The sequence below is a fragment of the Neopelma chrysocephalum genome, unplaced genomic scaffold, assembly GCF_003984885.1.
Source record: "Neopelma chrysocephalum unplaced genomic scaffold, ASM398488v2 Primary Assembly neopelma1_25, whole genome shotgun sequence".
Classification (NCBI taxonomy): domain Eukaryota; kingdom Metazoa; phylum Chordata; class Aves; order Passeriformes; family Pipridae; genus Neopelma; species Neopelma chrysocephalum.
The window spans coordinates 2,154,704-2,168,805 of NW_020897694.1; positions in this window are offsets into that span (position 1 = coordinate 2,154,704).

Below are 14,102 nucleotides of genomic sequence, written 5' to 3' on the forward strand. Positions count from 1 at the left end.
ATGCCAGCAGAGCTTAGCAGAGCAGATAGTGGTTGATGAAATGTTCCTTTATGCAAGGAGGATTTCAAGCCACATGAAACATTTCTTCTTCTGTTACAAAAGCTTATCAAGTTCCAGAGGCTCTAAAACGTCCACATGGGAAATTTAATTTATAGAGGTGCTTTAATCAATTATGTTAAAAAAGATTCCAAGACAGTGAAAACATATCCAAGTGAACAATATCCTACACAGAACAGTGAATGAAACTAAGTATCCGTGGAGCTGCTGGGGCAGAGCTGAAGGTCAGAACTCCTGTGCTACTGTGGGTATTTATACTATTTACATAATGTGGTTATGAATGCAGACATCCAGGCATGATTTCCAAATAAATAGCAAAGAAAATTGGGGAGTAATTGAAGGTTTGGTGTTTGAAACAGAATGATAAAAGCTCATTATTACATTCAAAATCTAAATTATCGTTAATCCATCATAATCGATACTCCAGTCACAGAAAAGTAAATTTTATCAACAATTCATTCTGTTCTCTTCATTGGACTAACAGTGCCAAAGAGACTGACTGAGTTGTACTGTTGAAAACCAGATAACAAGTTATAGGGAAACTACACACAACTAAAGAGAACTTGGACAATAACAATGAAGTTAACACCAGAAAAACAACCCAAATCCAGTGCAGTAATTTTCTATTAATTGATTAACTGTTAAAATAAATAGATATTTTTGAATTATTGTTAAATAGAATGAAAAAAATTGTGACAAGATTTCATGCCACAATGAGAATTGCAAATGGAGAGAAGATACAGCATTTTATCTTATATGGAGTCCAGAAGAGAGTATCGATATGTGTTTAAATCATCTCCAAGAAGATCAATACATATTATGAGAGATGCATAGTTCATCATTTCTCTTGACCAGCAGAAGCAATGAAATACACCATAGATAGGTGTAAACATTGAATTACTACTGTTTGAAGGCATAAATATGCCTCCTGGAAAAGAAGAGGTCCCCATTTAAAAAATGGAGTATCAGAAGTAAATTCATTCACTGCAGAGTCCATTTTAAGAAAATTATGTCTTTTAAATGGGGAAAGGAAGCTAGTAGGCCTCATCTAAACAGGTCTTTTGGGCCACCAAAAGAGAGTCCAGATCTGCCACGGAGACATGCAGATATGATATTTCAACTAATTAGTATAAATCTAGACCAAACACCATTCTGGTGTGACATTAATCTGAAGTCTCCTACAGCTATTCTCTTCCTAAGCCTCAGAAGAATCACTTGCACTGCATCATGTATAGCCTTGTCTCCAAAGGCTTACAACTGCATATGAGCATTTACAAGCATAAAACAAGGATTTGTACAAACCAATTATTCAGAATTTGTGTAAATGTTTGAAATTGTACCAACCATTCTGGTTGCTGCTTTTGACCATTACATAAAGATTTAAAGAATGAGAAGAAATCAACAAAAAAAAAAAAATCATTCTGTGAGTTCCAGTTACATGCTTTGGCTAAGTATGCATGATTGTTTTGAAGTTTAATAACTTCTCAATCTCACATAAAGTCTTAATAGCACAAGATATCTTTAAACAAATTGATGTTGTCTTGGTGAGGTCAAGCTACCACTGAGGTAGCAATGCAAACTGGCATAAAGTGTTTAAATATACATGGGCTTAGCCAAGGAGAAAAAGGAGTCCATGTCACATTTCATAGCTGGCTTTCCAGTGGTGAGAGGGAAATCCGCCATAAGGTCTACATGGCATCATGGAGTATGTGCCAATGGGAGTTCCAGGCTCCTAGGAAAGCTCTCCCAGAACTGGAAGGTGGTAAGGCAGAGTACCGCAGGGCTGTGGCTGAACTAGTAGCCTTGTTGGAAAGTTCTCAGAGCTGCCTTGACCCAGGCAGGTGTCACACCCAATGACACAGTGCAGATACACTGTCACAACAGAGGCTCAGAAAGAGTCTTTAGCCCTCCTTTATTTCCAGTACCTGAAACACATAAATTAGGAGCTGTAACCATTCCAGCCAACTTGGACACATCTTTGACCCATGGAGGACAGCAAGCATCTGCAGGAAACAACCCACCCACACTTAAGAGTTGAACTGCCCTCTGAAGTGCTGTGTCTCACTCTTTTCCTCCTCCTCAGCCTATGGGAGATGTGACCTCACTTTTAACAAAGATGCCTAGCTGATCTGGGATAAATGTGTAACTTAGATTTCAATATCAAGTCTGGAAAACCCCCACCACTACTGATGATTTCCAGTCATGGAGGTAATTCTTCATCATTTTCAAAACATTCTGGGCTGTTGGCTGAAAGTGCATACCGAGCAATGCTGGTCCACCAGTACAGCAAGCAGACTGCCCTTGACTGACTGTCAGGCAGCAGCAGCTACTGCCAGCACCCATTAAAAAAAAAAATCCTAATGTGCTTGTTATTTAATCAGCAGCCATACACCTTGTGCTGATCGTATATCACTGATCAACTAATGGATATTAGTTTTTCCCTGAAGAAAGCAATAAAGTGGTATATAAAATTAATACTGAATGTCAGTGCATATGAGTAATAGATTTTAATGTTTTCAGTTCCTTGGAGGGAAAAAAAATCAATTTCTGAGTAAAAGTTTGATACTTTTATGCAAAGCTCATTCCCACAAAAAGCACCCAAATATTTTCGTCTAAAAACAAACAATAGCAACACCTTTTTCACCTAAATTGGCCTAAAATCTTACTCTAGATTTTTTGGTGAATTCTTTCCTAGAACTTTAATATAGCAAAGACCTAACAGCTCGGTGATCAGGTGACCTATAACTAAATTAATTAATTAGTAGTGCTTAATATTTTATACCTTCGATGTACTTCCTAAATATAAATGATGCAGGTGTGGGTTTGAGGTTAACTTGAAACCAAAAGCTGACAGATATGGAGCCAATTTACACTTGGAAAAGAAATGGCTTGGCAGATGACAGTGTGCCCTGGTAGTATAGTCTTCCACTACGCACTACATTGCGTCCATCCAGTTTAGATCTTTCCTGTCCTCTAGCTTAGGTATTCATAACACACCTATCATCTTCATGTCTAAACTCCTCAGATCGGGAACTTTGCTAGATTAGATGCCCTGTGGAACAAAGTCATACAAATATGCAACCCATGAGTCGCTGTAATTAAGCAAAGGAGTCTGTTGACTGTGACCACTTGTCATAAAGGGAATAGCAAAGAGAAGTAGGGAACAGAGACCTACAAAGGGAACTCAACAGAAATGATAAGGAGGCAAGTGAAATCCACCTCCCAGAAACAGAAGGAGGGAGACACCAGGCCCTGGAGGCTAAAGTGTTCAGGTTTGAAGTAAGAAAGCCAGAGCAGTTCTCAGAGATGTTGCCTTAGGAAAATCTCTGTAAACCAGGTGTTGAATCTAGTCAACAAAGGGCTTTGATAATTAAAGAAAATATTTTAAATTTTTTATTATTTTCCTTATAGAGCAGCTGCCAATAGTTGTCAACAAAAGCTTTCCAGATTCATTTCTGTCCAATTTCTGTTAAGCTCCAGGTTGCAGCAGGACTAAGGGCCAGTGAACTATTTTTTTCCTCTTCCTTTCTTTCCCAGTTATAAGCAAGGATGAAAAACCACTAGGAAAATAGCTGTATAATTGGTCTATTTGACTGATGTGTAATTCCATGGTTCCTGATTATCTGTCCAAGAACACTGGTAGCCAATCATCCTCTTCAACATTTAAAAATGCACTGAGGGATGAGACAAAGACCTTGTAGGGAAAAATAGAAGAAACATTAGCACAGTATAAGATTTTAAAAAACAAGATAACAATCTTCATACATGCTGCAAAATCTGATCAATTGTAATGTCAAAATATGCATCCTTCAGAACAAATTTCTTTTGAGAGCTATGGTTTCATAAACTCTTTGCAGAACAATGTGACATGACTTACCAAGCAGGGCTGATCCATCCCCAACTTTTATGTAAACAGCTGGTTACAACACACTTTCAGGGAAGGATCTGATCTGATTTCTTCCCATTTGATTACAGAATTTAAAGGTGTAATTTAAAGTGCTTTTCTCTTGTGAAATTTGCTCACGAGGGAAGATTTAATTTTTTGTTTAGAAGGTTTTTCAGTATTAATTTCTTTTACAGTACACTTACTTTTTTCCCTGAAAAATCTGAATCCCTCCTCACCTCCTCTTCCTCCCTCAAATTCTTCCCTGTAAAAATGGCTGAATAACAGTTTCATACGGCTACAACATTCAGAGACACGTCCAGGGAAATAGCACCTACAGTAGAAGGAATTCTAACATGTTCAAGCCTAATATATCCAAGAGATTAACTGGTAGCAAAGGGGGATACTTTGTATTTATAGTAACAGAGATGTCCATCGTATATTAGATTGAAACTGATTATTAGTCATCCATTAAAGTCAGTGTATAATCTGTTGAGTCCTTGCCCCTGGATATCTAAATACATCAGAATTCTTTCCTGGTAAGACAGCAATGAGCACGGTGATAATAACAAATCCAGTGACTAATCTAAATTTAATCAAAACCTTCCCCTCAGCTATCAAGGTAACAGGAAATAACAAAATGAGTCACACGCTTCAGCAGTGAAGGGTAGTGACCAACACTTGCTTTCCTGGAGGAAATACCATAATATGAGAAAAGCTCCACACATATAGTGAGTAGCAAACACAGCAAATCTTGACAGTACTTTTTCTTTAGTGTTGGTGGTTTTTTTAAGGAAACAGTCAAAAAATACTCATAGTTGAGTAATCAAACAATAAAAGTTGTCTCATATAGCAGATCCCCTGAATTTGTGAATACACTCGAAGAACTGATTTAACCTGATACTATTCTCATACTGTGTCTGTTAAAACCAAAAAGGAAAATCAACACTCATAAGTTGTGTTTCTAATGCAGCTCTTTACGCATATTCTTTGGCTTAATGCTGTTAAATTGTGATGAATTAGGTAAGATTCATATGGAGAGGTAACATCTTTTATTCAGAATGGGAAAACAGGTCACTGGGTGAAGAACTTCTATACAGAAGCATCTCTACTTCTAGGTGTACCAACTGATAAAACAAAAGACATTGCTTCTCCATGCAAACACTAGCCTCTCTGCAAAATCATCTCAAAACAACCGTGTTTGTGTGGCCTGCATTTTAATAGTATTTCTGCAAACTTGCCTCTACTTCAAAGTGCGCATACCTTACATAGTCCTTTGCTAAATAAAGTACAAAGATTTAAACTGTGCTTGTCCAAAATACTTCACCATAAAGCCATAGTATCAGGTACATCCATTTTCTTTTCAGGTAGACCTGCTCTCCATCTGCCCGGGTTTGGAATTAGAGTTGTCCTTCTCCTAGAACAACTGCTGGAAGGTTAGTGAGCCCATCCTGCCCATGGACATATTTTATCTGACCCTTCAGTTTTGACCTGTCTGGCATGGTTCAAGACTCAGCAATTCAGTACATTACACAACAATCGGTGAAGAATTAATTGGATATTGCCCATACTAGGGAGAAACTCTTAAGGCCATACAGCAGATGAAAACTGGTAAGGCAGCTGGGGTTGATGGAATTCCATCTGAAGTCTGGAAGAATGGGGGCCAAGCACTCCATGCTAAATTTCACGAGTTTGTGGTGTGCTATTGGGAACTAGGTGAACTACCATCAGACCTTCATGACGCAGTCATCATCACTTTGTATAAGAAGAAAGGAGATAAATCAGACTGTTCAAATTACCGAGGTAATACTCTGCTCTCCATTGCTGGCAAAATCCTGGCAAGAATACTCTTGAACAGACTAATACCCTCTATAGCAGAAGAACTTCTACCTGAAAGCCAACAGGAGTACCATAGACATGGTATTTGTTCTCAGACAACTGCAAGAGAAGTGTAGGGAACAGAACAAAGGTCTCTATGTAACCTTTGCTGATCTCAACAAGGCTTTCGATACTGTGAGCACAAAAGGTCTATGGCAGATTTTGGAACGTTTAGGATGTCCCCCCAAGTTCCTTAAAATGATCATCTTACTTCACGAGGATCAGCACGGCCAAGTCAGATATGGCAATGCACTTTCTGAGCCCTTTCTAATAACCAATGGTGTGAAAAAAGGCTGCGTTCTTGTACCAACCCTATTCACAATCTTTTTCAGCATGATGCTCGAAAGGGCCATGGCAGACCTCTAGAACAGACAGCAGTTACGAGTATTGAGGCCATGTTGCTGAGAACACAGTTGCATTGGGCAGGACGTCTCAAGGATGAAGGACTACTGCCTCCCTAAGATCATGCTCTATGGTGAACTTGCCACTGGCTGCCGCAAGAGAGGAGCCCCGAAGAAAAGATACAAGGACTCCCTGAAACAACATCTCAGCCTTGACCATATTGATCACCATAACTGGTCTACTCTGGCCTCCAATCGGGAGGTCTGGAGACACACCATCTATAACACTGCTGATGCTTTTGAGAACACACGCAGGATCACTCTAGAGGAGAAAAGACAACGCAGAAAGAATCGTGTCTTGGCAATACCACCTAAGGAGTCTTTCTGCTGTGCCTCTTGCAACCAGACGTGTCTATCTTGTATTGGCCTTTTTAGCCACCAGCGTGCTTGTAGCAAATGTGGGTAGATTCCTTCCCAAATCTTTGTTTGCGAAGCCTAGCCATGATGAGACCTGCTCTGCTTTGAAGAACCACTTGTAGAAATTTTCTTGACTCCTTCAATATCTATTTTTCTCAGACCTTACCTCAATTACATTTGGATACATCAAATCTGAAGCAGATGTGCCAGAAGATCAAATTACAATAGTGAAAAAGTGGTTCAAAATATTTCATGAACTTCATTAGTACATACATTAGCATCAACTTTACTCTTAGAAAAACCCACTGAACCATGAAGAGTCATTCATTGCTGCAGATTTCTTCTCTATCATCTATGGAAACACTGGATTGAGTAGGAGAAGTAATTTTTCTTCACTTTGAAAGGCATGGTTTACATAGATCTTTGACCTTGGTAAATTAATTAGACTGTATCATACAAATGAACTCTTCATAAAAAACATGTTTTAGGCATTTGCAATATTGTAAAACATACCAAAAGTTTCTGACAGTTTCCATTTTTGAGAGAAATTTTAAAAAATCTGATCCAGAAAATGCTATAACTCAACTACATATTTTGTTGAAACAATTTCTAGTTTAGATATTTGTTCATGACATAACACTTAAAATAGAGAAAGAAAAAAAAAAGGATTACCATTCTTCTTTGTGATTCTATATGAATTCTTATAGAAACTATATGAATTTTAGAAAGTACTTTTTTCTTCTAAAATTTAGGAATGTTGCATCTGAGTAAAGTTGATACAGAATTTCATAAGTAAAACAATGCTCAACTAGTATTTAACTGTGCATCTGCTGCAAATTATAAACCTATACCAATGGGTCAATGTAGATTTTAGGACCACATGGTCTAGGATGACACATCTACATATTGTCCTTCTGTTCCAACCTTTGACCTCTGCAGCAACTGGCAGTTACACAAGCTACAAACAGCTGAAAAAGTCTGTGAAATCCTTTGGGACATGCAGTACTTGAGTACACGTCTAATTCTCCTCTGTTCTAGGTTCATGAGGATTCCCAAAATCACAAACACTGAGACACAAAGGCTATGAGCAAAGCCACTTCATTCTATTACTCGTGGTAGCAATTAATACATAATTAACTGAGCAGGAGAAGGAGATGGAGCATGGAACTCGGCAGGGGGGGCAGGCAGGCCATGCACCTTCAGGGCATCCCCTTGGTCAAAATCGTGTGCATCTCATCCTTCTCACCCGTCCAACCCAATATCCCCCTCACAGGAGTGGAATTTTCCAATTATGACATCAACTCATGTGTGGCCAGCATGCAAACTGAGACCACAATGGCTTATGATACCAACTCCATGCCAACAACAGCTCTGTTGTTTCTCTTCCAAAGGTCAAATTCCCACCAGTTAACTTAATCTATTGTTTCTCTTTCCAAGGTTCAGTTCCTTGCCTAATCTATTGTTCTTTTTCCAAAGTTCAGTTCCCAACAGTGAAACTATACAATATTTTCCCTTGCCACACTGACGAGCACAACCATGGAGTAACTATGGTAGGGTATCAGGCACGGCTCAGGTCCCTGACACATACTCAAAGCTGAAACTTGCATGTTAAATCTATCACTTTTTCTGATTCAGATAATTTTCCACAGATTTTACGAAGTTTGAGCCAAATGTCCCTAGAAGCAGGATAGTTCCGCAGATACCTCCCTACAGAAAGACAACTTAGTGGGATCCTAAGGTGGTCCTAGCCTTTTAGCATGGAGATGACCCCATTTGCTCATTCTACAGGTTCGCCCTAATATTATCATGTGTCTTAGTCCTGCACTCATCACACAGGATTATGGTTCTCTATGAGTTAATGAGAATGACTACAAAAAGAAAAGGTAATTTCTGTATTTATTAAGGTCAGATAAATTTCAATAACTGTCTTCTCTTTTTTTTTAATGTCCAAGAGAATATTATAAAGACTCTGTCCATGTACTGAATGAAAATAATAATAATTTTAAAAAATCCTAACATGCAGAAAATCTCTACAGTGAGGGGCAGGGCTGTTTGTTTGCCCTTCTCATCTGCCCATTGGACTGAGAATGTATTCTTCAAATTTCTGTGCAAGTGGATCTTCAAATATTAGTCCACAGGCACTCCTCCATGTTGATTGTGTTTGATTGGTTTTACATGCTTTAGGGCAAAAATATAAACTTCTTCCCTACTAAACACTGTGGAGCTCTACACAGATGTTATTTTAACTCTATTTCTAACATAGAAACTACCAGAAACTTCCCAGAATTGCTGTGTTTTGCCTTATGGCTAACTAAAATGACTGCAATATAAATCTTCATGTAAGCTATTTCCCGAGCATGGTTACTCTTTTTTTTTTTTCTAACAGGAACCCTCTTTCATATCTACCTTTACTACACAATAACACTCCAACTCATCTTCTACCCCTGCTAATAAACCCCACCTAACTACATATCAGACTGAGTCAGAAAGGAGATTTCTGCTTTTCTATCATCTTGTAAAAAATTCAAATCCTATCCTTCTATTATATAGCTTATTAACTCATATTTCTTACTCTACAACTATACACATTTGGCATCATTAAAATTTGGAATTGCCAAGTGCAATCATCATTCTGATAACTACACAGTATTTCCAGTGACTGAAGATACCTACGTGGTAGGACAAGAATAACACGTCTGTGGGCATCCTACCAAAAAGCAATCTCTTCAGTCTTCATTTTCTTAATATTTTTCTTTCCCTTTTAGCCAGTTCAAAATGATAGACAAGGGATAGAGCAATGGCAGAAACTTCCAGAGAGGTATTAGATAAAATAATAATAAAATTGGTGTCTCATTAAGAAAACATGCAGTTCAGAGTCATGCAGAAATGTTACATTTGTACCTTCAATAAGATTTATAAACCATCTAATCTTTTGGCATTTGATTCCAGGCAAATATAAAGTAAGTTTTCCAAAGAAAAAAGATTTTGTCTTAGTAATCTATGTAATTTTGTGTTTAAGAGGTTACCTGTACTGTGATAGGGAGTCATAACTATTCATAACACAGCACAACAGTGCCGATAATGGTGCTTGCAAAGGTCCACTGATGCGAAGAAGGCACGTAGACCTTGACTTCATTTATGAATCATGTGTAAAAAAAAATTGACTACTTTTTTTCCTTACATATGTTTAATAGGGGGGATTATCTTCTAATTAAAATTTAAAGACTAAAAGTCACCTATGGATATAGGTTGACAGTAGAGTTTAAAGAGTCCCTAAGACTGCTTATGGATCAACACTGCACTAGAAAATCACAATATTGTTAAGATGTAGTGTAGGCTGTTCAAACAAGTTAGTATACTGGATCAATATACTCTTTTAAAGGTACCTAATCTACAATGTCAGACAAAACTCATATGGATTTATGAGATAACAAAAATGATTGACAGGGAACTAATATAATCAGAAAAGATAACATACTTAATAACATGTAGTAACTTATGTAATGTTATGAATGTTAGGTTTTAAACTGAGTTAAAGCCATCAGTCTTTGCCCTCCCAGCCACAAAATTGAATATCTCATAAAGTGAGAAACAAGAAGTGTTTAATAATCCAGAACCTCTTAGTGATTGACTCAGAAAGCCACAATGTAATTCACCTGTAAGAAGGGCAGAACAATTTTAAATGGGCTGTTAATTAAAAGCTAAGGACCTAAAGATATATGTGTAAAAATTTCACCAGCACTTAGTGTTAAGAAAACTCTGAAGAGATGTTACTCAATTGAAAATGTGGCAATAGAATTGACACTACCACAGTGGGAGAGATAACAGAACTTATCTAAAAAAAGCTAAAAACTGCAGGAGACAATGATGTATGGAAATAGAAAAAAAAAAAAAAAGATAATTGGAAAGGGTATGTTCCTAACTAGTCAAAGAAAGGAGCTACTGGTTTAATCAAGAGTCAGATGCAACATTCCTCAGAAGTACCAAAAATATTTAAACATTGTACATTCAAGATTTATCTGGCTGGTGTCTCCATACATATCATCTCTTACTCCTATAATTTTCCTGTTTCATTGCAAGTCATATATTCATAGACATGTCCTAACTACCGTTTGATTTTGCAAAAATTTAAAAAAGTCACAGTACAAGCAGCTTAACCACGGAGCGGTGTAGCAAGCAGCTAAAAAAAAAAAAAGGCAGGTTGTGCTATTTCAAAGAGTAAACGCAGAGAAGTTCAGAGGCAGGCACTCAAACAGATTGCCTGAGGGGTGGTCATGGAGTTTCCATCATTAGAGATCTTCAATAGCTGTCTGGACATGGACATGGCCCTGGACTACTAGTACCTGGTGTCCCTGCTTGAGCAATGGGGTTGAACCAGATGACCTCCAGAGGTCCCTTCTGATCATTCAGTGAGTCTGTTGAATGAGGAGATACAGTTATACCCCAAAAAAGTTGAAGAAGGTACATGAACCTTACTAATAGCAAAGTGAGGAATGGTTTCATTAATATTTTGACTAACCCAATAAAAGTCCCTGCATGTCTATTTCATCTCTACCTTACTAAATTTAGTAAGTCTCCTTATGAACATTAAGCTATCCTGTTGAAAACACATTACTTCTAACTTTTTTAACATATTGTACTTCTCAAGGCTGCATGATCATGTTTATGTAGTTTTGTTACCATTTTTCATGTGACTTTCAGAGCTCTTTTCACCATCCTCCCAGTGCCATTTACAGCACTGATTGTGCCTCAAGATTTCCCAAGTGATGAGGTAATTTTCAGAGTGAATGTGTTCAAATGGTCAATCTGTCTGCTGTGGCAGACTTAGACAAATCAAACAGACCCGAGGCCAATATCAATAAACTTATGTAAACAAAAAAAAGTATTAGACCCTGACAGGTAATTCTCAGGTTAGCTATACATTCATTTTCATTACAAGCTAAGAAACACTGAGTAGAAATTCACCAAGGACAGCATGACAGATGACAGCTCATCACAGTTAGAAAAGAGAAGGGTAAACAACCAAATTCCAGTGTCACAGGAAGAAACTGCTAGCCCATTACATGTTTAGAGACATTTTTCCAGTGAGATTCAACTTGATTCAATATCCTAGTGAAATTCTATACAGGATATATAAGTATTTATTTAATTACTGGATCCCAGACTGATCTCCAGAGGCAGGTCACTACCATTTTTTTTTCTTGCAATTAATAAGTTAGGTAGAGAGTAATCAACTCATTCCCACACAGACTTCATAAGATACTTCTGTCTTGAGGCTAATGAAATGTCATAAATTATATCCAAAACCAGAGTATCACAACCACCATCTGGTTACCACTCCAAATGCTATTTTTCTTTCTTTGTATATGTTATTAGCTGTTGCAGTGTTTTTTCAATTAGAACTGAAGGTCAGACCTGAAGCTGTTTTAATATAAGAGAGCATGTTTTGGTTTTTAAAATCACTACTGTAATTTTGAATTAAATAGTGGTTAAAGACAGTTCACAAATATTACATAAACTTTCACTAGTTATGATAATTTGTCCAAGGGCCAAATTTCTTTGTAACCAAGGGCCACCAAATAGCTTTTGGACATTGCTATTCAACTTTTTCCATATTTCTCATTCAAAAGACAATTCAACAAACTAAAAACTCACACTTTGGTAGTCAATATAACATGTTCTTTGTCCACAGTAGATTTAATTGGGGAAGATCCATATTACTAAACCAATCAGTCCCATGGACTCAGTTTCAAACCTGAACGCAGTAAATGATACAGCTCCTATCTCACCAGGAATCAGAGTCTTTTCACTGTTGTTTAGTCAGTGTGTTTCAAACAACACCGCATTTTGAACAGCAATCTTATAAGAATTACATAATTACCTTTACTATAAACCAAAGACCATTAAGATGGAGTCCTGTGGGTCAGAGAAATCCACAAGGAGCATAACAAAGGATACGATTTTGTACAGTCAGACAAATCAAGCAAAAAGTGGGAGAAACTCCCCTTGCAACTGAGCATAAAACCCGCAGAAAAGGACCATTACAGTGAGGAGGTTCTTCAGACAGCCATAGCAACGAAAGCCAGCTCTCCCATTCCTGGGATGAGTAAGGTGATTACTAGGTCATTATAGGAAAGATTGATGACTTCTTTTTTCTTTCCAAAATAAGGAGATAATGGCTAATTTTTGCAAGGAAAAAATTTGTCTTGTGTCCTCAAGATACGACAAGTAGGTCCGGCCCTGTGGGGGACATAAGAGGAATGTCTAGTTTCTAGATCTAAGGTAGGAACTATACAACAAAATGCCACAAATAGAGCATGAAGAGGCAAGAAATCTGGGCTCTAGGCCACTTAACATAAGAAGGGCATGGACCTGTTGGATCGAGTCCGAGAGGAGAGCCACAAAGATAACCAGAGGACTGGAGCCCTTCTCCTAGGATGATGAGATGAGAGAGCCGGTGTTGTCCAGCCTGGAGGTGACCAGGTTCTGAGGAGAACTTATAGCAGCTTCCAGTACCTAAAGGGGGCCTACAAGAGAGCTGAGGAGGGTCTTTTTACAAGGGCACATAGTGACAGGACAAGGGAGTATGGTTCTAAACTGAAAGAGGGTACATTTATATTAGATGTTAGGAAAAAATTCTTTACTGTGAGAGTGGTGAGACACTGGGACAGGTTGCCCAGAGAAGTTGTGGATGGACTATCCCTAGAAGTGTTCAAGACCAGGTTAAATGGGACTTTGAGCAACCTGGACTAGCAGAAGGTGTCCCTGTCCTTTGGCAGGAGTGTCAGAACTAGATGATCTTTAAGGTCCATTTAAACTCAAACTTTTCCATGATTCAGTCATTCCATGTCACATCTGATGCTCAAAATAGTGCAAGAGAAAAACTCCCTTATTAATAACAGCTGTCATCTGCAAAGAAATTATGAGGACTTAATGCAAACAAAAAGCTGCTACAAGCAAGAAATGTAGGACTTTTGGGTTGAGCCCACCAGAAAAATCCTACAGTGCCCCATGGTGGGGTGAACAATGAGCTCAGAAATAAAAGAATGAGAGAGGCTAGAAACTGAAAAATTAAAGTTAGCCAAGCAGAACAGCAAAAATTTCAGAATTAGAATAAGGTATCAAGATTTATTAGCACTGGGCAGAGAAGTCAAGATTACTGTCAGCTCTGGAGTAACCCAAAGTGCACAGTGGGATGGACAGAGAAGAAGTCTCCAAAGCATTAGACAGCTGCTGTTCAAGTTTCATCCTCTTGGACTGGTTGATGATCATATTTATCAGCACTAAGAAGAATGAGGGATCTTAGAACTTCTGTGGAGCTCACAGAACAACAGAAGGATCATATGCCTTCTGCCCAGGGCTAGCCTCTCTCCCCACCTTCCCAAAGCAGATTTGACCTGGACAAAGGCAGCCGAAGGAGTCCACAGAAGAGTGAGGGATTGAGAAGTATGGACAATGAGCATGTAAGCACATGAGCATGTTGTCAGCATCTCCTTTTTTTTATCAAAATGGATGTACTCAAATGT